Consider the following 26,191-nt stretch of genomic DNA (forward strand, 5'->3'; position numbering starts at 1 on the left):
CTGCATCCTTCCCCCCATCCTGACTATTGCAACTCAGTCTTGTTATAACTTAGTCTTCATAATGTGATGATTAAAAAGGTTCGAGAGACATAGTTTCTGGGTAATTTAATCATTGTATTAATAATGCCAGCATGTTATTAATAAAAACATGGTCATTTGGCCATCTCTCTTAGACCAAAGACAATCATGGCAGCAGGCTCACAGTTTATATGTCCTTTAAAGAGTAGGTGTTCAATGAGGGGCTGAGAGTAACATCATGTCATCCTTGGATAGAGAGACTTATTACCCAGACCACCTCTAGCCTTGGGCAATATTCAAAGAATGTATGCCCCATCCAAGCCTGAACAGAACTCCACTTGGGGGGTCTGAACAAGAAAGTTAGTCCAATCTCATTATCAGCAATGTCCTTTAAGAGATTGGACTTTTAAAATCAGGACTTTAGGGGGAAAAAAAGGTGCGTGTGGGGGACTCTAGATATCTCCAAATCATTGATTATTAATAATCACTTTTCTCAATAAGTGGCTATGTAACATTATTATTATATCATTATCATCATCATCATTTTATTATTACAACAATAATTTGATGGACAACCTTCTGGAGATGAGCTTTTCTGAACCTAACGAGGCTGCCTCCAGATGAGAAACCCTTACCCAGACAATACTTGAAGTCTGTCCAGCTTGGTAGAAGCCGGTGGCATGGCCCACAGCCACACTACCTAGAACACAGCCAACTTTGCATGATCATGGAAGCTCAGCAGGGTTGGCTCTGTTTAGTAATTGGATAGGAGATTGCGTGGGAATACAAGGTGCTATAATCTTTTCCTTTGGAGGCAGTGTGGTACAGTAGAAAACAGACTGGTTTTAGAGTCTAAGAAACTGAATTCAAATGCTGGATCTCCTAATTATTACCAGTGTTACCTTGGGCAAGTCATTTAATGCCTCTGGGCCTCAGTTTCCTCATCTGTGAAATGAGGGATCTGACTGGATATCTTCTACAACTCCCTGAGGCTCTGAAATCTATTAGTACTTGTCAGAGCATGTGTTCTATGGGGTCAGCATTTGAGGAACCAAGAAGGAAGGAAGGAAGGAAGGAAGGAAGGAAGGAAGGAAGGAAGGAAGGAAGGAAGGAAGGAAGGAAGGAAGGAAAGAAGGAAGAGCTGCTGAGTGGATGCACAATTCAGTGCTAGATGCTTTTGGTGAGACAAGAATGAAAGACATAGTATCTGGCTTGAAGAAATTCACACTGTCATGGGAGGCAGTATGGTATATTGAAAAGGGCATTGGACTTGAATCAGGAAGATTCAGTATTCTTGTGTGATCATGGGCATGCTGTTAATCCTTTATGAGTCTCTCATCTGTAAAATGGGAATGGCTACCATACAAATTTGTTGTGAGTCTGGAACAGCAGATACAGGGCTGGATTTGGACTCAGAGTTCTTACCTCCAGTCTGTGGCTCTGACAGTGCTTGTGTGACCTTAAACAAGTCACAACCTCTCTGGGCTCGGAGCATCTATGGCTGAGTTTGAACTCAAGTCTTCCTGACTCCAGGCCCAGTGCATTGTCTAGTATACCACCACGCTGCCTTAGAATGTTATGTAAGAGTTATTAACACATGAAATAGCACAACAATGATAATCATATAATAGCTGACAATGCTTCAAGGTTCGCAGAACTCTTCTACCAGAACAACCCTGTGAAATAAAAGAGAGAAAATGATAACATGTTAAAATGGGTTATTCACAGACAGACAGTAATAGATTCCTATATAGAAAAGGGAAGGAATAGCTTATTCTTAAAAGCATAGGACTCTGAGACCACAAGGGACCTTAGAAATTATCCAGTTAATTACCCTCACTTTATAGATGGGAAAACTAAAACCCACAGAGAGGAAAAAGTATACCCAAAGTGATGTGGCAGAGGCAGGTAACCTGACTCCTGATTCAATCCTCTTTTCATGACATCACAATCCTTCATTTTTTTTAGAAGAGCTGCAAGTCACAACATAATGATGATGATGACAATGACGATGATGATGATGATGACAATGATGATGATGATGATGATGATGACCATTTCCTATTCCGCTTCCCACTTCTGGCTCCTTAGGAAGTTAACAAATGAATTCTTCAAGGACATCCAGTTGGATGCTCTGTCCTGATGGTAAAAGGGACATCCAAATCTCTCTTTCTTGTGCCACTTTGGGTTTGTGCTATTCCAACTGCTGATCCACAGGTTGGAGAAGCATATCTCTTTTTGTCTTTCTATGGTTTCAGTGAGAGCAGCTAGATGGTACAGTGGATAGAGTGCTGGGCTTGGACTCAAGAAGGCTCATCTGTGTGTGTTCAAATCTGATCTCAAGCACTTCCTAGCTGTGTGACTCTAGGCAAGTCACTTAACTCTGTTTGCCTCAGTTTCTCATCTGTAAAATGGAGAAAGAAATGGCAAACTACTCTAGCATCTTTGCCAAGAAAACCCCAAATGGAGTCAAGAAGAGTTGGACATGACTGAAACGACCTAATATCCAGGTGACAATGAATCACTTCAGTTACTTCCTAAAACTTACCTGGGTGTCCTGTTTCCTTGAAGAAATGATGGATCCATAAGCATGCAGAGTACCAGAGGAAGCTGCACAGTCAGTGGCTCTCAGCTTATTTGTGCTGGCTGAGATTGTAGAACAAAACCATTCTCTAGTGCACAGGTCAGATTGCTCAAAGGTTTTTTTTTGGGGGGGTTGTTGTTTGTTTGTTTATCAAATAGCCAACCCAGTGTGAGACAATCTGCAAAACTACCTCAATGACCCTGATATTCTGGATATTTGCAAACCTCAATCAAAAGGGGAACAGAAATGTAAGTAACATGTGGGGCAGTCAGTGTTAGGATTCCTATTTGGGTCCACACTGAATACCGAAACTGAGGTGTGTCTGGGGTCACTAAAGGAAGGGGAAAAAAAACCAAACACTTGGTGAGGCAAGATAGACACTTAAAGGTGACCCAAGGATCACTTATATTAAGCTAGTTTCTACAGTTGGGTAACATCTTCCTAGGAATAGAAAAGTGGAAAACATTATGGTAACTACAGAAAAGCAGAGCTATTTCTTGTTATTGTAGCAGGGGAGAGAAATTAGAGTCTATGCTCCCTTGCTTCAAGCTTTAATGGAGGACAATTCCATTTGAAAAATGGAAGTACTTGAGCTAAGTTGGCTTCTATCCAGAGGATGTGATGATGATGGTGTCATTGGGCTTGGGTTTGCAGAGAAAGAGAACAGGGAAGTATCAGACAGATTGTGACTGTAAAATGGGACCCAAGGCACTTGGGAACTGGCTGAGACAAAACACTGGGGTGGGGTGGGGTTTAGTGTTTGATCTCATCATTCTGCCTTGTTGCCAACCCTACCCTCTGCTAGAGGATTAAATGCTGAATGAGAAGCTTCCTTCTGTACAAAGGCTATTGTTACCTTTAGAAATAGCTCAGGGAGCAATGTCAAAGAACACATTTCCCCTTTTAGGGTTCTTCTGCTCCTTCTTGGCAGTCCCTTCACTACCCTCATCCTTTCGCTGTCCTGCCCAATATAAAAGCTTACTCTTAGGGAAGGCTCTGCTAATCCTCATTTACACCAGAGACTAAATGTAAGTCACCCAGTTCCCTCTGCTGGAAAGATACGTATTTTAGGATTGATATCTCAATGTGGAACAGAATACTGTGTCCCCTGGTAGAGAGATTTAAGGTGTCAGCCTACAGGTGGAGTGAGGGGTTTTTCTCAAAAAGAATTGGGATCCTTTTTTGTGTCCCTGAAATCATACCACGTGAGCATATATTGCCAAGTCGTTTTTTTTTCCAGTGGTTATGTTTTAATTCCCAATATGAATTCCCCTGTTCAGCATTGGAAGTCCTTCACAACCTGGCTCCAATCTACCCTCACAGTCCTATTCTAAATCATTCCCTTTCACACACTCCATGGTTCAGCCAAGATGATTTTGTGAACATATCTTCATACATAGCACTTCCTCTCCCTGCCTTAGCACAAACTGGCCTATAACACATTCCTTTCTCATTTCTTAGAATTCCAAGCTTCCTTCAAAGCTCAGGTCAAATACTACCTCATACATTAAGCCTTTCTTGATCTTCCCCAGCCATTAATGACTTATCTCTACACTGCCTCATCCTGCCCTCAAATTTTGTGTATATCTTGTATTTATTATGTACATCTCCTCAGTAGAATGTAAACTCCCTGAGAGCAGGGGCTAATTCAGATTCTTCTTTGTACCACCAGTGTCTAGCACAATGCCTGGCACATGACAGTTACTTAATATAGATTTAGTAACTTTTTCTTTCTTACAAGGGAAGGTAAGAAGATATGTGAAGAATATAAGGAAATGACTGTGAAATGAAAGCAAAAACATCAACTTTTTAAACTGGAAAATAAAAGTTATATCATATATAAATTTCTATTGTGCTTACACCTAAGGTCAGCATTGCTTGTGATCCCAATCTTGCAGTTTTCTGTGAACATAAATAGATCTTTTTTCCCTCATAGGGCTTCAAGGTCAATCTTTCAGAATGTCCATTCTTAGCCTCCATATAAAATGAAAATTTTCATAAAAGTAGAAGAGAAAAAGAAGATTGTTCACAAAACTGTTCATCTCTGTGATGTACAACTTGCTTTTATTTGAAATGTGTATGTTACAAATATGTGTGTACATATATATGGAATAAATTCAACATGTAACTGTCAAAGTAACCCTGCTTGTCTGTGATTGTTTCTAGTCTTCCTTCTGTTCTCTTCCATGCACTTTAAAAAATATGGTTCCATAACCTTTTCTCTCTTTCCTTTTTGTTTTTTTTAAATTTTTGTTGACTACCTTAGCCCCCCTTCTTCCCAGCCACCCCCATTGATAAAACAAAAACCTTATAATAAATATGCATATTCAAGCAAAACAAATCCCCCTCATTGATTATGTCTATATATGTCTATGTGATGTATGTATATATGTATATATCTTTCTAGACTATCTATGTCATCTCTCAGGGGCTGCGTAGCATGTTTCATCATTAGTTTTCTGAAGTTGGTCATTGTATTGAGCAGAGTTCTTATGCATTTCAAAGTTGTTTTCTTTACAATGTAATTGCATGAATTATTCTCCTGGTTCTGCTCACTTAACTCTGTGTCAATTTGTACAAGTCTTCCGAAGTTTCTCTGAAACCATCTCTTTTACCCTTTTTTATAGTGCAACAACATTTCATTACCATATCATTACCAATCATTATTATCATTACTAATTATTATCAATAATATTTCATTACCATACCATTTAATATACTATAATTTCCTTAGCCATTCCCTGGTCGATGATCACATTAGTAGCTTCTACAGCAAAAAAGGACTGAGGTATTTTTTTCTTTTTTTAGATTTTCTTTATTTTTAAAAAATTTTTAAATTTTTAAAATTTTTTTTCTTTATATGGGAAATTTTCCTCTTTCTTTGATCTCATTGGGAACTTGTAGTGGTATTACTGGGTCAAAGGGTATCCACAGTTTAGAGACTTTGAGGAAAATTGCTTTCTGGAAGGGCTAAAACAATTCACAGCTCCCCCAATGGTGCATTAACATGTCTCAGCTCCTTCAACAATTGTCATCCTCCTTTTTGGGGAGAATCTAGTGGGTATGTAATGTAAACCCCAGTTAGTTTAAATTGTATTTCTCTCATTATTAGGGATTTGGAGCATTTTTTTAATGTGATTGTCTCTTGCTTAAGTTTCTTTCTTTAAAAACTGCCTGTTCATATCCTTTGACCATATAGCTTGTTGGGTAATTGCTTTTGTTTTTGTTTTTGGTTTTCTTTTATAAATTTAAATCAGTTTCGTATATATCTTGGATATGTGTCCTTCATCAGAAGAACTAGCTACAAAAATTTTCCTCCCAATTAATCATTTCTACTTTTATTGTAGCTGTTTTGGTTCTGTTTGTACAAAGCATTTTGAATTTTTGTGTAATCAGTATGGTCTCTTCAGTCTTCTGTAAGCCTCTCTACTATTTGTCTCAGTCCTTGCAGTTTCCAGATGTCCCATAAGAGGGGCAAGGATCAAGATGAGAAGATAATATTAACAATAATAACACCTACTGTGCGCTAGGCTCTTTACAAATATTGCCTCATCTGATCCTCACAACAATCCTAGGAGGTAAGTGTGATTATTATCCCCATTTTACAGTTAAGGAAACTGAGGCACGGAGGTTTAATGACTTGCCCAAGGCCCCACAGCTAGTAAATGTTTGAACCTGGATTTGAAAATAGATCTTCTCAGTATCTGGCTTGCAGTCCAACTCCTGTAGAGTCTGGGGTCACCCTAGGGCTCAACCCACCCAACGCCTTCAGCAAATCTTTCCTCATTCTCCTGGCCCTGAGTAGTATGAGGCAGAACTCAGGAAAACTAGTATTTGCATGGAGAATCACAAATGCCATCCATTCGGTCCTCTCCCCTCGGTGGCCATCTGCAGCCTGGCTGATTATAGAAGGCTCCCTTAGGTTTTCCCTTATGGAGGTCATGAATGCACTCTCACTCCCACAGGCTTCATCCCTCCCACCAATAGAAATGGACAATAAACCTCTTTCCACTAACAAACCCACGGTGTGCTGGGCCCCTCTTGATTCCTGTTTCCTGGCAGCGCTGGGCTTTCGGGAGACGAGGGAGCAGTATTCATTTAAGCACCCCTTTGCTCAGTCCCCTGAGGAAGGCTGATCCACTGAAATACTTCTGGAGATGGAAGGCAGTTTGATTTCAAAAGGATAAGAAAGCAGAACACTTGGGTGAAAATTACAAGCAATAAGGAACAGTGTTTGTAGTATAAAATAGCCAGCTCTATAAAATACTGTCCTCTCCAGTTATAAGGCTCCCTCATAAAACATTCGCTGACACATGATGGATGCCCTCTAAGAGCGCAGTTCGCTTCCTGTCTCCTGGTGGTTGGCTCCCGGGGGCACTGAATGGTGAAGACGGCAGAAAGCATTTGGCTTTTGTCTGCTAGTGCTCCTTGGAAGGCAAGGGGGCTGGGGGTGGGTTGCAAATAAAAGGAAAAAGGCACTCCAATCTGGTCTTAAAAGGATTCAGTACGCCCCTCTCCTCTCTAACCTGCTCCCTGGCCCCACCAAAGGGAGAGCAGACTGATTGACTCCTGTAAGGTGTCTGGCAATTCTGGTTCTCACAATCAGAAGAAAAGCTCCCATACAGTAGATGAAATGTCTATCTTGCCCTGGAGGGATGTGAGCTCACTTGGGTCCTTTGGCACAAAAATGTCCCACCTTGAGGATTCTAGTCCTTCCCATCCAGCCCCTCTCCCTTCATTCAGCTGTTTGAGATCTAAAACTGTTTAAGTAGGGTTCATATATCCCCAAGCCCAAAACTGCAAATAATAACCCAAGTCTCTCCCCCCACCTCCAACCCACCTCTTCTCAAAATAGGAAATGGAAGTTGCTGGAGGTCAGGTTCTGCTGACTGAGCAGTTGTGAACACAGAAAATTCTTTTATTTCCAGGGAAAACTCCTAAAACAAAGGTCAGGCTACATTTGCAATGAGCCAAGTTTTATAGTCCACACATGCATGAAGACCTGCTTGGGAGATAGTGGAAAAGATTCAATTTACCTTTGGGTAGCAATGCTCAAATTCCCATTTAAAAGTCTAAGCCCTCTGATTATTTATTGATGTCTCTCTCTTCATAGCTGTCTGACTCTTACTGGTTGGAAGAAGCTCCTGGATGCCTAAAGGATTTTTTGAATTAAGTTCTTTTCAGTCATTTTCCCCTCAGGTGTTAACCAACGAGACTGTACTTTGACAAAACTCTGTTTCTGTGTATGTGGGAGCATGTGCACACGTGCATGCATGTGTGCTATGAAATAAAATTAACTGCCAGGAGAGTAGCCATCAAACACTGGTTATGACATGGTTATTTGGACTTTGTTTTTTATTTACAGAAAAAAAGTGAGAATAATGCATGGAAATAATTCATATTTTACAGTGAATATGTCTTCAAATTCCATCAGGCATCACACACACAATTTCACAGATAGGGCTCTTGCCTCACAGCTCTGCCCAATATTCTGGCCACCCACCCATAGAAGTAACACTGGAGTTTCACACTGCACTTATCTCACCCAAACCAGGGTCCATGTAGAGTCAGCTCACAAGGAAGTCTCTTAACATGGCCTCCCAGGGATCTGATCTTGGCTTAGTACCTACATTTTTATCAGTGCCTTCTGCATGAAGGCATAGTTGACATAAAGCTGTGGAGAGATAACTAACTATTGCAATGAGATGACAGAGCCAGGGCCCAAAAAGACCTCCATAGGTTAGACCAATAATGGGCTGAATTCATCGCATTTCATCAAAATGAAACTTAAGAAGGATCAGTGTAAACTCCTACACTTGGTGACAAAAAATCGATTGCACATGACCAAGCTTGATTGAAAAGAGCACACTACCTTCTTTCTAGGCTAGAGACAGGTGATTATACATGTGTGAGGTTGCAGAGGCTATCGGGGGACATAATTTTGTTAGTCAGTTTTACTTAACCTGGGCATCTAGGTGGTATAGTAGACAAAGCACTGTGCCTAGAGTCAGGAACCTAAGCTCAACCTTTTTGCCTCAGTTTCCTCATCTGTAAAATGAGCTAGAGAAGGAAATAGCAAACCATTCCAGTATCTTTGCCAAGAAGACCCCAAATGGGGTCACCAAGTCAGACATGATTGAAAAATGACTGAACAACAAGTTAACCTATTTTATTACAAGGAAACATTCTATGAGGGTGTGGGTGTATATTGGGAAATGATTTTGGTGTCACAAATCAGAAGGCAAAAATAAAACTTTTTTAAAAAAATCAACACTGCAAGTATAGGATGGTATAAGTGTGGGGAAGGGAAGAAGGAAATAAGCATTTATATAACACCTGTTATGTGTCAGGCATTGTACTAATCTTATTTGTTTGGATAACAGTTCATGTAATAAAGATCTGGGTGATTTAGTGGTCCACAAGCCCATATTTTAATAGTATGGTATAATAGTATTTTTAAATAGTAATTTAAAAAAATTTTTTTTGGGGGGGCTGTTATACCATACTATTATATAGTATACTTGCTCCATCTTCTCAGTAAATATTCCTTTATAAAAGCCAAGTGACATCAACTGGTTAAATTGATTGGAAGTACTAATCACTGATTAGAAAATACTGAGGCAGTAATATTGTGGAAATATTAACAAGTGAAGATATTGGGGGGGAATACACTGGATGGGGCACATGAATGATAGTAGTAATAGTAATAGTAATAGTAATAGTAGTAGTGGTGGTGGTGGTGGTAGTGGTAGCAGTGACAGTAGTAGTAGTGGTGGTAGTAGTAGTGGTAGTAGTAGTATTAATAGTAGTAGTAGCAGCAGCAGCAGCAGTAGCAGTAGTAGCAATAGTAGTAGTAATAATAAATTCCCAATCCTTTAGGGTAACACCTAGAACCCTGAAGGAAAAGCACCTGATCTCTGGGGTTCTGACCTGCCAGTGCAAATGGGAATTGGAATACCAATTACCAGAGTGTATAAGTGCTACGTGAGGAAAACATTCATAATAATTAGAGCTCTCTAAAAATATAATGGGCTGCTTCACTATTACTTAAAGTCTTCAAGTAGAGCCAGGATCGACATTTCTTGGTGATAAAGGGGATTTTTATTTGGATACAGCAAGTGAGTAACTGAACATTCTTTCTTTTTTTGGAGGTAATCATTGTTAAGTGATTTGCCTGGTGTCACACAGCTAGTAAGTGTCTGAGGCCAAATTTGAACTCAGGGCCTCCTGATTTTAGGGCCAGTGCTCTATCCTTTGTGATACCCATTTGCTCCCCAAACATTCTGTAAAAGGATGATCTAGGAGGAACCTTGGACTAAACACCATAATTGGATGAAATTCAATAGGGATAAATATAAAGTTATACACATGTGTTAGGGATGGGCCTGACACCCGCACCCTGATAGATCAGGTTCAGTATTGGAACAAAATGAGACACTTGCAAGTCATTGAACACTTAACAAAAGGAGGTTTACTTTGCCCAAATGTTGCAAAGATATGCAAAGATACAGTGACACGTGGCTTCTATAGATGTGCCTCCACACCCCTGTCTAGTCTCGTTATGGAAATATATCTGGTCAGCAAGGCAGGGTATCAGGACTTGCAAGGCCTTCAAACATCCACGTGGAAGGGTCCTGACTCGACCATTCAGTAGGATTTCATATGCCCTTAGGCCACCAGGGAACTACGTCAAGGGAGGCAAGAACCAATCATGTCCCAAGGATGGCTTTGCTGCCTTTTAAGGAAATCTAATCTGTGTTATGAGAAAATTGGAAGGTGGCAGTAGAAAACCTTGGTCCTATCACAACTGGGCTCAGAAAGTCAAGTTCACATATGCAAGATGAGTAAGACATGGCTAGAAATCATTTATGCTGAGTATAACCTCTGGGACTTTGGGGAAGTCACTTAACCTCCTGGGGTCTCAGTTCTTCATCTGTAAAATGATGCATTTGGACTAAATCATCATGGAAGCCTCTTCCAATTCTTTATCTACAATCCTATCATCCAGTCATCCTAGATGGCCAATGAAATCCCTTACAACTCTAAAATTCTGTGACTCCATGATTCTGGACCCGCTTTTTTCGCTTTCTTTTATGTGTTGTCTTCTCCCACCAGACTTCAAGGTCCTTGAGGACAGGGTCTGCTCTCTCTCTTATATTTGTATTGCCAGTGCCTGCCATAGTGCTTGGCATATAACAAATGCTTAATAAATATTTATTGACCAACTGACAGACAGCAGGGATTTACTAGATGAACAATGGGAATCTCTGGGACCAAGGGATACCTAATGACCTCCATAGAGATGAAACTGATGACCTTGGACTCAGTAAAGCAGACTCCAACTCTTGGAGCCTAAAGATTATAGAGAGAAGTATTAAGCAATGAGCAACCTCAGTGAGCAACCAGCACTAGGATGACTTTTGCTAATGGAAAAAAAAAAGACAGAAAGGCTCTGCTGAAAATACAGAATTAGCCCCATCAGGAGCACATGGGATGAACATGTTGCAGTTACTGAATTTTTTGAACAATAAATATTTGTCTATCACATATTTTCATAGCTCTGTCCAATTTTCAGATTCATACTTCTAGGATTGCATTCAAAAATGTTGAAGAAATACATGATATCTTCACCCTGTGAGGTAGGAAAAAAGATAATAAAAACAGAACATACATCCTCAGAGCTGAAGGGGCCTTTGGGGGTTAATCTAGTCTAATCTGTTCTTGAACAAGGGTCTCCTCTAGGCATTCACAACAGGTGATCATTTAGCCTTCATCTGAAGGCTTCCAGCTGTAGGAGGTTAGGGGTGGAATCCTGGTACCTCCCAAGGCAGCCCATTGCACTTTGGGGTGACTTAATTGTTAGGAAGGTTTTCCTCCCCAGTAGTTCATATTCCTATAGAACTTTACCTACATTATGCCATCTGACCCTCCCAACAAATGATGAGATAGATAAGACAGGCATCATTAAGGAGGCAGTGTGGGATAATGAGAAGAACCCTGGCAGAGGAGTCGGAGGACCTGTGTACAAATTCCACCTCTGACACATGTGATGAATCCTGTGATCTTGGGCAAATTCCTGAGCCTTCCTCTATCTCCTCATCTACAAAACAGATAGATTGGACCAGAAGGCCTCTGGGAGTCCCTTCAAGCTCTAGATCTATGATTCAATGATCATCCTCATTTTGCAGATGAGAAAACAAACTCAGAGGAGGTGAATTGACCGAGGTCACACAGGTAGGTACCAGAGAGAGGACCTTCTACCACGCCCACCATCCATGCTCTGCCATTTACATCACTCTGACTTCTGTCTAGGTACAATTCTCCCTTCCATATCAGTAGAAGCTGGGGTGTGGCACCACTGTGATCTAGAAAATCCATGTAAAATTTTTTGGCTCTCCCTTTGTACCAGAGGAGAAGTCTGAATTCTTTTCTTTTTCTTTTATGGGGTGCTTACAATAGCTTATTATAAAATTTCAGTATTTGGTCATAGGCTATATTCTACAATACTATATATATATTTTATGCATTTTCTGAGTTTCTAAACTTTTTCTGTGTCATCTGCTGGCCTCTGCATTGTTGTCTGTGGCTTCCACAAAACTCCCCCCAAATTCCCACTTAATTTCTTATGCCAACCTGGGATATTTGGAAATGGGGAAAATCTCAAAGTGGAAGGGATAACTGTAGTGCTTTGTAAACAGTCTCGTGCGAGCCTCACTCCAGTGAGGCAGGGAGTACAATGATCACTAATAGGTTTACATTGTAAGCAGTCAGGATGACCATAAGTCACTCTACCTTTGATGGTCATGTCCTCGGTTCTTTGTATATGAGTGTCTGTATATTCTGACATGGCCCTTGTGCTCTCACCAGCTGGCCCTCTCATTCCTTCTGCTTTCAGAGTATTTTCAATCACTCAAGCCTCTGTGATTATAGTTAAACATCAGTTCAATTCAATTAGCAAAATCATGATTTAAAAAAAAGCCAAGAAATCATTAGACCCTTTTATCACAGACCTTCATGAAAATATAAGACCCCGGACTCAGTAAAATTCCAACTCTTTAAGCCAATAGATTACAGACTATTAAGAGAAGAATTAGGCAATACCATTCAGACCTCCTCTCTCCCAGCAAATCAGGAGCGGGGAGAGAGGTGTTTAACCCGAGACAAGATGTTTTCATCAGGACAGCTAGGTGGTATAGTGGATTGAGAACTGGACCTGGAGTCAGGAAGACCTCAGCTCAAATCTAACTTTAGACATATGCTATTTGTGTGACCCTAGACAAGTCATGTAATTTCTTCCTGCCTCAGTCTCTTCATGTAAAATGAAACTAATGATAGCACCTACTTCCCAAGGTTGTTGGAAGACAAAATGAGAAATTATTTGTAAAGTACTTTGCACACCTTAAAGTGCTATACAAATGCTCATGATTATTGTTAACTATTATTACTAGAAGGGTTGGAGAGTGCTGTAAAAGCTTTTGGTGATAGCCATAGTCACAACTAAATGCAGGGCATCCTGGGAACTTTCTCCAGGGGTCTGGCTCTTGACACTGTCTGTCCTTGCAGCCCTAGCATCCAAAAGGGGCACTGTTCAAATGTCTCAAAGGCCCATAGGATGTCCTTTGACTGTCACAAAGCTAATATGGACAACAGCTGAAGGACATGCATAATTGTGTGTCAATCCCAACCACCATTTCTCTGTCTTTCTCTCCCTTGAATATACATATGCTACCTCTATACCCAGTACCATTCTCACAGGCTAACCATTTGGGCTATGCTGGCAATGAAGCCAGGATGATTCAGTGGACAGTGTCTGACTTGAAGTCAAAGGTTCTGGATTCAAATCCTGGTGCTGCCATTTGTTACCTGTGTGACCCTGGGCAAGTCACAGGCAAGTCAAGACATTTGGGCCTCAGTTTCCTCATCTGTAAAATGAGGTGGTTGGACTAGAATACCAGTAAGGTCCCTACAAGCTTTAAAGATTTCATCTAGATTCAATTGGAGATTGTCCCAGCATCCCCATGGAAACACTAGCCCCAATGAGCATATTGCCTACATATCATTAACCTCATTTGACATTGTTTAGTGAAAGTCCTCTGGCATAAGGGAGTTCTCCTGGGAGGATGCAAAGCTCCAATGCTGATCCATGTTTTCTACGCCTGGGCTGACAGCACCATGCTCCCCCAGCATAGGTGTGGTTATCAACAGAGTAAGTCTTTGTCTAGGATCTGGTTTATGTCATGTCTAAGGAGAGGCCCATGGGCCAACCAGACACTCTGGGGAAAACAATCCCTTAATGAGTCTGAATACTGAGAGTAACATGTAAAAAAATGGGAATGAGTTCAATGCAAGGCTTTATTGGAAACAATGGGGAAGAGGAGGAAGGAGAAAGAGAAAAGGGGTTCTGATATGCAACTCAGGCATACATACTAGTATATAACTCACATAACAGGGTGCTGTGTGGGGAAGCACAAAGACATGGGTCCATTCAGCAGGAAGGGCATGCTCCAAGGTGCCTTTTTGTGAGCAGGATCCTCATTCTCTGATTTTGGGAGATCCCTTGAGATCTGGCTGATTTGCATATCAGGGGTCAGGGCACACAGGGAACTTGGGGGGTCTACCTATCAGGAAGAAAAACAAACTGGTATCTTACAAGATATCATTTTGGGGCACATAGCTGTACTAACCTTAAAAAAATATTACTGCCAGTATTTTTCCATGAATATGTTCCATAAGTTTATAGCCTCTTTAAGGGAGATCATCATGATGTCCTCAAGACCATCAGACTTAATCTTATGACAGTGGTTTCTATGCGTAGATTCTACAAGTTACAGTCTCCATTAAGGGGAAACTGTTAATGGTGGTCTCAAGACCACCAGGCCCAATCTTATATCAGACATATGGGGAAATAGAAGCCCAGACAAAAGTAAATTTCCAAAGACCATACAGAGAATTAGTGGCACAACCAGAGCTACAACTCCCATCTCTGGCTCCCTAGTCCAACGCTCCTTCCATGTGGTCTTGCCAACTCCATCTATAAGGTTGAATTTGAGCCCACAATTCAGTGGCTTAAAGCAAAAATGCCAGGGTTCTCTTTCCTGAACTCCCCTCTCCCCCTAAAATCTGCCCAACCAGGAATGAGATTCCTGGTTCGAAGTTTTACATGAAGAAGTCAAGATATTTTTCATTGTTGGGAGCCCTGAGACATACTCTACATCAGTTCTATCAGGGGATTTTGTTTTCCTTCTTTCTAATTTCTTTAGGCATTATCCCATTTTTAATGCCCCATTCCTCACTGCCTCCTAGGGACTAGTGCTTTCCTGATACTCTACTCCTCTCTTGGAAGGAAGAGGACCTTCCTTCCAATTGTTAATTCCTATTATTAATAGGATTATAGAATTACAAGTCCAAATATTAATTCCCATTATTATATGTAACATAATAACAAAACACATATTATATTAATATATCGTATCTTATTGCATCACACTAATATGATATTGTATACATAGAAATCAAATTAAAATGTACTACTCTGCAAAAAAGCCATGTTAGTTCAAAGAAATGAATCTCTAATGTTGAGAATTTTAAGCACATTAGTTTTTGGAGTTTGGAGGGAATCTTTCCAATGTCTCTCAAATCCCTCCATGTAAGGGTGTCATCTATTTATTCCACCCAGTCAGGCTGACCCAAGCCTCATTCTCATCCCCTCCTCAAGCCCTCAGCACTAACAAATCTCACCATCACCCCTGCCCCATTCTGCAGCTTATTTGTTTGTCTCCAAGGCTTGAGCAATAAAGATATTGTCATTGAAGAAGCTCAAGTGAGCAACAGTCCCCTTGTACTGGTGACAATATTAATAGTGACAGGTGGTGGGGCTGGCCCTGTACCTTGGGCACCGCTGTTTGCTTCCCCAGACACAAGGTTAAAATGGATATGCATTCCCAGCCTGACCCGGTTATTGACACACTTTCATTTCACTTGTCTTTAAGCACCGGGAGATTAAAACCCCCACAGAAAGGCGATTTAAGAAAGGAGCAAGGAACAACTGAATTGGTAGAGCCATTGGAATATTAAATAATAAGAATTATAAAGACACCACCCTGCCAATTGCATCACTGGACAACTGAAGAAATCATAGCAAGTGGGCAGGCTTTCCAGGGATGGAGGGCAGCTGAGGAATTCCTGTTCCCATTAAAAATGAGGTTGGCTGCTTAGACTCACATGGTATTGGGCTTTGGGCCAGAATATGGGGCACCACTCTCCTCCTGGGTACAGTATCATCACTCAAATTCTTGCTGGCTTACAGGATGATTGAATGCCAAGGAAACGTTGGCATTATCTTTGACTCTTTTTCTGTCTCTCACCACTAATGATCAATTATTCCTACGCCAGGCATTGTGCTGGGGATACCAAGACAAAATTAAAACGTTCCTTACCCTCAGGGAGCTTACATATTTTCAAGGGAGACAAAATGCACATAGGCAGGTTTATTCAAAAGATGTATGAAATAATTACAAGGTAAATTTAGGAGGTGAAGCATTATTAGCACCTGGGGGTGATCAGGAAATAGCTAATAAGTTAGGAAGTCCTGTCAATTACATCTCTTGCATTCATTCTTACTCAATTTCCCCAGTGTCACTACCCTAGTATAGGGTATCTAGATCTATCTATCTAGATCAGTGGTCTCCAAACTGGGCCACATATTCCTAGTGGGCTGTGGTATGGTCTCAAAGGGCAATGGCTTGATTCCAAGAGGTAACTAATTGGAGATTAGGAATATAGACCTGATCCCAAGTTGTGAGACTTGTCTTGAACTCAACTCTACCCTTTTCCTCCAGTTGGCTTCACGTGACTGTGCAAGCTCCAAACCTCTTCCCTTCTGCCAGAGTATAGGATCCTTCGGGAAGACCACAATCTGGGCAACTATGCAGGTACTAGCCGAAAAATCTCCTCTTGCTCCCCCACCAAAACACCCACACCCTGGAGGGCAGTGAGCACATACCACTCTCATCTCCTCTCTTTTAATTATTTTAGTAGGACAGAGTTTAACAAACAGGATGAGCAGAGATGAATGTGTTGCAATTTCCATCAATCTGCATTGCAAATTTCATTGCATGATCTTTCTCCCCCTAAAATCCAACTTCCTTATTTCTGTCTAGGCCACTGCTATTCTTTCAGTCTCCCAGGTTCTTAATCTCTTTATCCTGGACTCTGCTGAACTGACTCTGCTGTCTTCAAAATTGTCAGTGGTCTCTTAATTGTCAAATTTGCTAGCCTTTGCTCAATCCTCATCCCTCTTGGCCCCTCAGCAGCATTTAACACTGTTGTCCACCTTCTTCTCCTGGGTACTTATTCTCTCTTCCCTGGGTTACTGAAAATGATAGAGGTTCCCTATCCAGAAAAACTCTTATATCCAACCACTTTAAGAAACAAAACATTGGAAACAGAATTTCCAAACCTTAAAAAAAAAATCTTTCAAAGAGTTTCAGTGAATTTTGATTCTATTTGCTAAAAATATAAAATAACATTCTGATTAATTTGCAAGAACAGTTGATTGACATCAAGAAAGATGGACATTTACTAGCTGAATTTCTTTCTTTTTTAAATTTATTTTAAACTAAAATAGAAAATGAGAAATTTTTTTTAAAAAAGCATTGCCAGGTACACAGCAGAACATAAGAGAGGATTCAAAATAAAAATAATAAATCTCCATTTCAGGAAAGCCTTTGTAATAAATACTACACATAGTTTTCAAAGCTGCCCAGCTTTTCTTTGCTTCCTTGTTGGTTTTCTTTTGTTCTCTGCTACACACTTTTTACTTTATTTTCCCCCTCTCTCCCCATCTCCTATGCAGCCAAGAATAGAAGGAATGCAAAAAATTGGGAAAAACTTTCATAGACAATCTCTCAGATAGGATGTGATTTCATAGGTTTTATTTGTATAAGAAAACGTTAATTTAAAGTAATCAAAATTATCCGTTTTATACTTCAACAACCCTCTCACTTTATAATATAGTTTAAGGTCTTATGCTGCTGAATCTGCTTCCTTTACATCTTTTCCGCCTGGTTTCTGTGAAATTTCTGACCTTGTGTTCTTCCAATACTAGTTGGATTTCAGCAAAAGCTTTTGCGTAATCAGTGAATGGGATTGGAAACTGAGCATCATGATTTAGGAAGTGCTGCCAGTAATACATTTCTTTCATTGGATCTACTCTTTTTATGAGCCATTGAAATGACATTATTCTCAAAATATTATTGCAAACTTATTTCTTCCTTTTAATTTTTATTCTTGTAAAAACTTTATCATGTATATGTGATTAGTACAGTAGCGTGTGTGTGTGTGTGTGTGTGTGTGTGTGTGTATAAGAATTTGTAAGTAGGTAAATATATACACATTGAGGGTACATGTTCAAACTTATTTTAAAGATAGGATGCATGGTCAAAAAAGTTTAGAGATCCTTGGCTTTGACCATTGAAACAACCCTATTAGTCCCACCCTTACTCCTTGTCCACACTCCATCTGCCTTTCATACCATTGGTGACCAAATCTTCTTTCTGTACAGATCTGGTGTTGTCATTTCTCTACTCAAAATCATTAATGATCCCCAATTAATTCCAGATTATATTTCAAATGCTTTTGCTTGGTATTCATAGCCCTTGTGATAGAAACTGACCCTACCTTTCCAGCCTTATTTCCTGCTACTTCTTGCCATAATACTCTGTGTTCTAACCAAAAGAAACTACTTTCTATCCCCTGAAAATTTATTGTGCTGTCCAGCCTCCACATCTTTGTTCCTGTTGATCCTTATCTTTACAACACCCTTCCTCCCCCTTTTTAATTTCTACCCATCCCTTAAAATTGAACTCAAATGCCACCTCCTTCATGAGACTTTTCCTGATCTCCTCTGTGGAAAAGTTTTTCTTTTTCTACTCAGACTTAATGTAGCATTTTCTTTTGTACGTCTTACTAGATTTGACACTCTGCAAGGCAAGGACCATATTTTAACTTAGCTAAGCATCTAGCATTGTATTCTGCATACAGTAGGTATACCATAGGCACTTAACAATATACAATTGATCCTCATTATTTACAGATTCCATATTTGCAAATTACCTACCTGTTAAAATTCCTTTGTAACCCCAAAAATCGTTACTTATGCTTTCTTGATTACTTGAGGACATGTGCAGAATGAGGAAAAGTTAGAGTCACCCAACATAGACATTCCCAGCTGAGGTCAAACAAGATGATATCATGCCAGCTTATTTCAGATCTCATTCTGGAAACAAGTATACTTTTCAAGGTCTATTTAGGGCCACATTTTTCATATTTTTGTGCTCTTTTTTGGTGATTTTGCTGTTTAAAATGACCCCCAAGTCCTAAAGAGCTGTCTATTGTTCCTAAGCCCAAGAAGGCTGAAATATGTCTTACAGAGAAAATACATGTCTTAGATAAGCTCCATTCAGGCAGGAGTTATATTCAGTGTTAATGAATCAACAATGTGATACATTGAGGAAATTCACTGATCTGTATGCCAAGCCACCCTGGAAAATACTAAAGTAAAATCTGTGACTAGAGGCTTATGGGAACCTAACCCTATATTTACTCTAGGAGCAATGGTTAGATGTTCCCTAACTCAGTGTTCTGGATGGCTTTATAGAACCCAACTCTGGCAAATGATGAATTTCGACTCTAATTCTATTCAGCAAACATTTATGAAGCACTTACTGTGTGCAGACCACTATGCTAGCTGTTGGGGATATAAAATAAAAAATGAAATTGCCCCTGCCCTTAAGGGGTTTGCTTTGTACTAAGGGAAACAGCATTCATACAAGTAAGTAAATGTTATATATATATATATATATATATATATATATATATATATGTGTGTGTGTGTGTGTGTGTGTGTGTGTGTGTGCATGTGTATGTATATATGTATATGTGTATATGTATGTCTGCATATATGTATATGTATGTATATGTGTATATGTATATGTATGTATATATGTATGTGTAATGCAAAGTAGTTTCAAGACAGAGCAGTGCTAATAATTGGGAAAATCAAGATCATGACTATGAGAGAGAGAGAGACTAAGATCATACTGAAAGAGAGAGAGCGAGAGAGAATATATGTAATATGAAATACACTTTGCAAATCTTAAAGCACTATATAAGCATTTTGTTAGTCATTTTTCAATTGTGCCCAACTCTTCTTGACCCCAGTTGGGGTTTTTTTTTGGCAAAGATACTGGAGTGGTTTTCCATTTCCTTCTCCAGCTCATTTTACACATGAGGAGCTGAGGCAAACAGGGTTAGGTGACTTATCCAAGGTCACCCAGCTAGTAAGTATCTGAGGCCGGATTTGAACTCAGGAAGATGGGTCTTCTGACTCCAGGTGCTGCTCTCTGTGGCATCACTTAGCTACCCATATAAACCTTAGCTAATAGTTATAGTTATTATTTTCTCTATGATAAAATACAAGCTGCTCACCTTCACATGTCAAATTTTTCATAATCTGGCTGACACCTACCTACCTTTCCTGACTTACTGCGTACTACTCCTCACCACGTTTCAGCCAAACAAGACAGTAGTTTTCACCTGAACTGAACATGTCTCCTTTCTCTATGCCTTTGAACAGGCTATCTCCCATGCCTGGCATACATTTTTTCCTCATCTCTGCTTCCAAAAATTCCTAACTCCCTTCTAGGCACAGCTCACTAATAATATCCTAACCAATGCATTTCCCAAACACCCTGGGTTGTTTGTGTTCTCTTGATTTTCAAATTGTCTTGTATTTATTTATCTGTGTACATACTCCCTCACCCCCATAAAGACTGTGAATGCAGCAACTGGATAGTTTTTGTCATTGTTTCCCCAGAGTCTAATATAGTGCCTGGAGTATAGTAGGCAATAAGTATTTGTAGAATTAAATTGAATAAATCAATGTTTGCTGTATTGCACTGTTCAGCTGGAGTACGGAGGCAGTCCTCTGTTAGACATGCACATTGCAGTCAAAGGGACAGTATCAGAGCAACAATGCCTCCAAGTTCACGCTCATTACTGCCTCATTCCTGTAAGGTGATATCAGTGGCCAGTCGGTAAACAGTACTGGTAAGGACAAGGGGCAGACTTAAACCCCAATATTCACCACCATAGAACCATAACTGTTTTTCCATGCTGGAAAAGCTACCAGTCGGGGAAACAAAGGGAGGGAATTAAAGTAAGTCGAACCAAGAAAACAACACACAGCATGACTACAACAGTGTCAATGAAAGGAACAATCATCACAAAACTATCAAAAATGAGTGTTGTACAAATACAAAGAATGAGTTGGCTCCAGACCCCAGCCAGGCATCTCACAAATGGATGATGCGCAATTTGTTACTAGAATATGTTGTTCATTGAACAGTGGTTCATGTGAGTTAGTCTTGTCTCCCCAAATAAATTGTAAGCTCTGTGGAGACAGGAAAGGACTGGGTGAGTCTTGTATCTCACAGGGAACCTGGACATAACAGTTTGTAGCACTCACCAAAACATTCACAGTCAGCGAGGTGAGCCCAACACTGGATGACTGTTGTACAAGTAAGGAAATGCAATGGGTGTCCTGGTCCTCTGGGATGCAGCGAGGAGGGTATGAGGTGCCTGGCTGGCAGTGAGCATCTGATGGGAGAGGGAGGAGTGCTATAAAAACAGGCAAAGAAGATCCCACAAATGAATACTGGGGGACACTGGAAAGGAATTGGAACCAGCCCTGGTTAGAAATGCATAGGATTATATAGCAGAGTAATAATAGTAATACCTAACATTTACATTTGTAAACCTCTTTAAGGTTTGCAAAGTGCTTTACTTGCTTATATTGTCTCATTTGACCCCCATGAAAACCTGTGATCACAGGTACTGTTATTATCCTTATTTTACAGATGAGGAAACTGAGGCTAGGAGCAGTGAAGTGACTTGCCTGAGGCAGTAAGAAGCAGAGGCAGGATTCAAATTTAGGTCTTTCTTACCCCATCCCCTTCACTCCACCCCTGTGCCAATAGCTGCTTCCTATTGAGGATGAAGGAATAGACCATTCATTCTAAGTCTGCTGAATTAGATTGGTCAAAGGTGAAGGGAGAGGCCCCCTATGCCATCTCCCTACCTGGGAAGCCTGTAGGGTTTGGCTGCTGCCCTGCATTTGGAGTCTTTGTGTTTCTGGGTTGAGCTTCTAGAGGGAAAGATCTAGAGGGAGAGAGGGCCTCAGACGTCATCTAGCCCATTTTATGAATAAAGAAACTGAGGCCCAAGGAGGCTCATTGATTCTCTCAAGGTCACACAAACAGTAAGCAGTGGTGGTAGCAGTTTGAGCACCCTTCTGCTCCCGCCAGAGCCGTGTTCTTTCCACCATGTCTCTCTGACATGACGGGTCAGAATAAATAGCCATCACTCTGCCTCACAGAATCAGGTTAGTTGGGGTCTCCAGTCTGAGTAAGAAGAACCTCCTTCCACCCCTCTTTTGTGAAGCGGATATAATGAAACGAATCACTTTGTGCTCCTTAATTCTGCCTGGCCTCTATATTTATATAGAGCTTTGGTTTACAAGGAGATATTAATATTTCATTTCGTGTCATCCTTTCACAAAACCCTTTTGTTTTCCAAGGTTTGTTTTCCAAATTATTACTCCATTTGTTCCATATAACCGTCCCCTAAGAGTCGGGCAGGGCAGGATTATTATCTCTGTTTTACAGATGGGGAAACTGAGGCCATAAGCAGTGAAATTATTTGTTCAAGGGCACCTAACTCATGCCAGAGCCAAGGCACTGGGTTCCCAGTTCACTATTCTTTCCACCAAATCATGCCAATGTGTCTCCCTCCATCTAATAATCCTTCTCTCTGGGTTTTCTCTAGAGGTCTGGGATAAAAGTAAGAGCATTAAATGTGTTTTATTAGTGCTTAATGGTGTCCTTTTAATAGGCTCAGATTAATATCCCAGATAAGAGCTGAGTCATTGCTACCTAATTGCAGGGAGCCTAGGGAAGTTCCATAAAGGGAAAGCTGGACCATGTCATCATGCTGATTTATATTTTACCCACCTAAGTTCTGTCTAAACCCACACTCCATTAATTATAATGAGCAGACTGAGTCATTCCAGAGGCCTCAATTTTTGCCCACTAGTTTCTAGCCAGCTTTCACAAGTCCATCCGTGATCTGAGCTCTCTCAAAATTGTCAAGGAGCATCAAGAAGTTGGATAACTAAACCAGAGACGTAACCAGGAGTAGAACTCACAAGTCTGGGGCCTTTCTCTTATAATACTTTTAAATATCAATGGCTCCGTCATCTTATCCATATTATCATTTCCTCCACTGGTGCATTTCACAATGGATCCAGGTCTTCTCATCCTATGTGATTCTTATTCACATCCTCCCACAGATCCTCCGTGGAGAATGTACCCAACCCCTTTGAGTCCTTCCTGTAGGCATTTTCATATTATTAAATATTCTGTTATAGTTGGTTCCAATCTATTCCATTCCAAGAAGGTTAGTCTATACTTATTATCTTCACTTCCTCATCATCCACTATTCTAGTCTCTTTTAGGTTATTCTAATCTATTCTATCCTATTCTATACCAAGAAAGGGTAGTATACACTTGCTACCTCTATTTCCTTATCATTTTCTAGCCTAGCCTAGCCTAACCTAGCCTAGTCTAATGGAGTCTATATATTATGTTGGACTTCAATACTTCATTGAATCTCTAATCTAATCAATGTGGGTATTCCTTCCACTATGGTCTATGATTCCTTCTGAATTTCATTCCGTTCTTTGCTTTCCATTTAAAAATGCTTCAATGTTTCTCTTTTCTTTCTTTTCTTTATTTTTTGGCTACCCTATCCCTAGACTCCCTCTGCCTTCTTCTCCTCCTCCCCAACCATCTGCAAAAAAATACCAGGGCAGGTAGGTGGCGCAGTGGATAGAGCACCAGCCTGGATTCAGGAGGACCTGAATTCAAATCCAGCCACAGACACACAACACTGACTAGCTGTGAGACTCTGGGCAAGTCACATAACCCCATTGCCTAGCCAAAATGATAATAATAATAATTAATAATAATAATAATAATAATAATAATAATAATAATAATAATAATACTCCTTGTAACAACAAGCAAAACACATTCTCATAGTGGCTATGTCCAAAGTATATGTCTTACTTTATACTTTAAGCACATTGCCTTTCTATCAAGAGGTGGGTAGCATGCTTCATCATCACTCCTCTGGAGAGGTCATTGGTTGGTCATTGCATTGATCAGAGCTCTTCAGTCTTGGTAAGTTATTTTTCTTTACAATGGTGTTATTGTATAAATTGTTCTCCTGGTTCTGCTCACTTCATTCTTCATTGGTTCATACAAGTCTTCCCAGGTTTCTCTACATCCTACCCCCCCACCCTCATTCTTCATTTCTTATAGCACAATATTATTCCATTGCATTTATATACCATAGTTTAGTTTTGTTATTGTTGTTTTTCAGTCATTTCAGTCATGTCTGACTCTTCATGACCCCATTTGGAATTTTCTTGGCAAAGATAATGGAGTGGTTTGTCATTTCCTTCTACAGTTCATTTTACATATGAGGAAACTTAGGCAAACAAGGTTGAGTGACTTGCCCAGGGTCACACAGCTAGGAAATATCTAAGGCCAGATTTGAACTCAGGAAGATGAGTCTCCTTGACTCCAGGTCCGGCACTGTGCCACCAAGCTGCCCAATACTTTGTTTAGGTATTTGCGAACCGATGAGCACTCTCTTAGCCTCCAGTTCTTTGCCACTACAAAAAGAGCTGCTATAGATATTTTTGTACACACGGGTCTTTTCTCTTTCTTTGATCTCTTTGGGGTGCAGTCCTAACCATGGTAACTCTGGGCCAGAGGTATATGCAGCTCAGTGAGGGAATGTCTCACGGAGAAGATGAGCCAGACTGGGAGAATACAAAGAAAAGTCACTGACTTTGGTGCTCCGAATTTTTAGACACCTCTATACTACTATCAGGAACAAAACCTCTATTAGTACCTGACTACCATGAGTGACAAGAACTGGAAATGGGGCTAAGGTAGGCAACTGCCCAGAACACAACACACAGTGAGTGATATGATGAAGGATATGTTTAAACATTCCTTTTTATAAATTCATATATTTTTGTTGCCAGAGAATCTCATCTTCCATGACATGCAGGCATTTATTTTGTGATAGGTTAAAGGTATACTCAGCTGAAGTCCCATTCCAAGGCATCATCCCGGTGTGGAGGTGAGCCTGGGCTGGCTAAGACCACATCAGCAGAAAACAAGATGTAGCAGGTTCTGCTAAATCGGGAAGGCTTCAAATTCAGACCAGTAACTGATGGCTCTCTAAGGACCAGCCTGGCCAAGCTTAGGGAGGGCCAAGGCCCAAAGACTTTGCCACTAGGGGATTAACTCTTTTTGGCCACAGTGACTCTTAAAGGGTGGAGTGGTAGTGATCTGCCCCAGGGGAGGGAAGACCCAGAACAATTACATCAAGTAGCCAAAGTGTATGTACTTTTTCCATGCACTTCAGTGGAGCTCGCAGGTTCCTGTGGATAGAGAGATACCCTGGAGAACAATCCTCAAACCTTGCTCAGATTTCATAGCTGCCTATTCTAGACTCTCAGGTAATAAGCCCATTCGTAAGTGTTTTGCTTCCTTAGAGAATACCTCTCTTGACCCAGGTCACTTTTGAGGAGCCTAGGATACCTTAGGACATTTAAAAGAGCTGATGGGACAAGAAAAAGGATTTTCTCCTAACTGCCTTCCTCTGCCCATTTTGTTGAGGGCTGAGTGGAGATGCCCACGGCTTCCCTTCTGCCTCTCCCAAGGAAGTTTAAGGAAAGTTAGGTGTCTGCTTGTTATGCTCGAGGGAAGCAGGGGAAGGATACAGGAAGAAGGCCAGGTTGCACGGCAGACCTCCGAAAGCAAATACTAATTCAGCAGTCCAGTCACTCCGTCAAACATTTAGTGTATCAGGGATGATTGTTCCTTGCTAGGTAGAGCTCTGGTCTATCGGCTAGGCCTTTTGTCATGTTAACTGCAGCCGATCAATGGATTGAGGTCAGGACTCCTGATGTAGGTGCAAGCTTTGAGGGAAAAAAAGTCTCAAAGATTCATTTTTCCTCGTCTGGTAACACTCCGGTCACTTATTTTTTCTCAGTTAGCCTGTGCTGCTCTAAAGTGGATATTGATCAGGGCTCTAATGCAAACCTGTCAAATTAATTTTGCAGACCTGGGATATGACTGGCCTAAAATTGCTTCTGCATCTGTTCTCTGCAGCAAGCCTATGAATTTTAATCACGGCCAGAATGGGTTGGTGGCTTTTTTTGTTAGAAACTTGAATAGGAAAGGTTTAAACTGTAAATGCCAAGGAATGACGCTGTTTTGTTCTTTTCAGAAACTCGTGTGGTGGAGGTCAAAGAAATTATTATGTCGGGTGTATTCCTGGCAGATGCTCACTGGGGGGGAAGGGGGAGCGGCTTTGCAGCATCCTCTTGGCAGAGCAGAGGGAAGGTCTGAGCTGGTCCTCTTTAAGCACCCGCAGGCCAATAGCACAGCC

Source organism: Phascolarctos cinereus, unplaced genomic scaffold (assembly GCF_003287225.1).
Source record: "Phascolarctos cinereus isolate Bilbo 61053 unplaced genomic scaffold, phaCin_HiC Scaffold_4;HRSCAF=312, whole genome shotgun sequence".
In the NCBI taxonomy this organism is placed as follows: Eukaryota; Metazoa; Chordata; class Mammalia; order Diprotodontia; family Phascolarctidae; genus Phascolarctos; species Phascolarctos cinereus.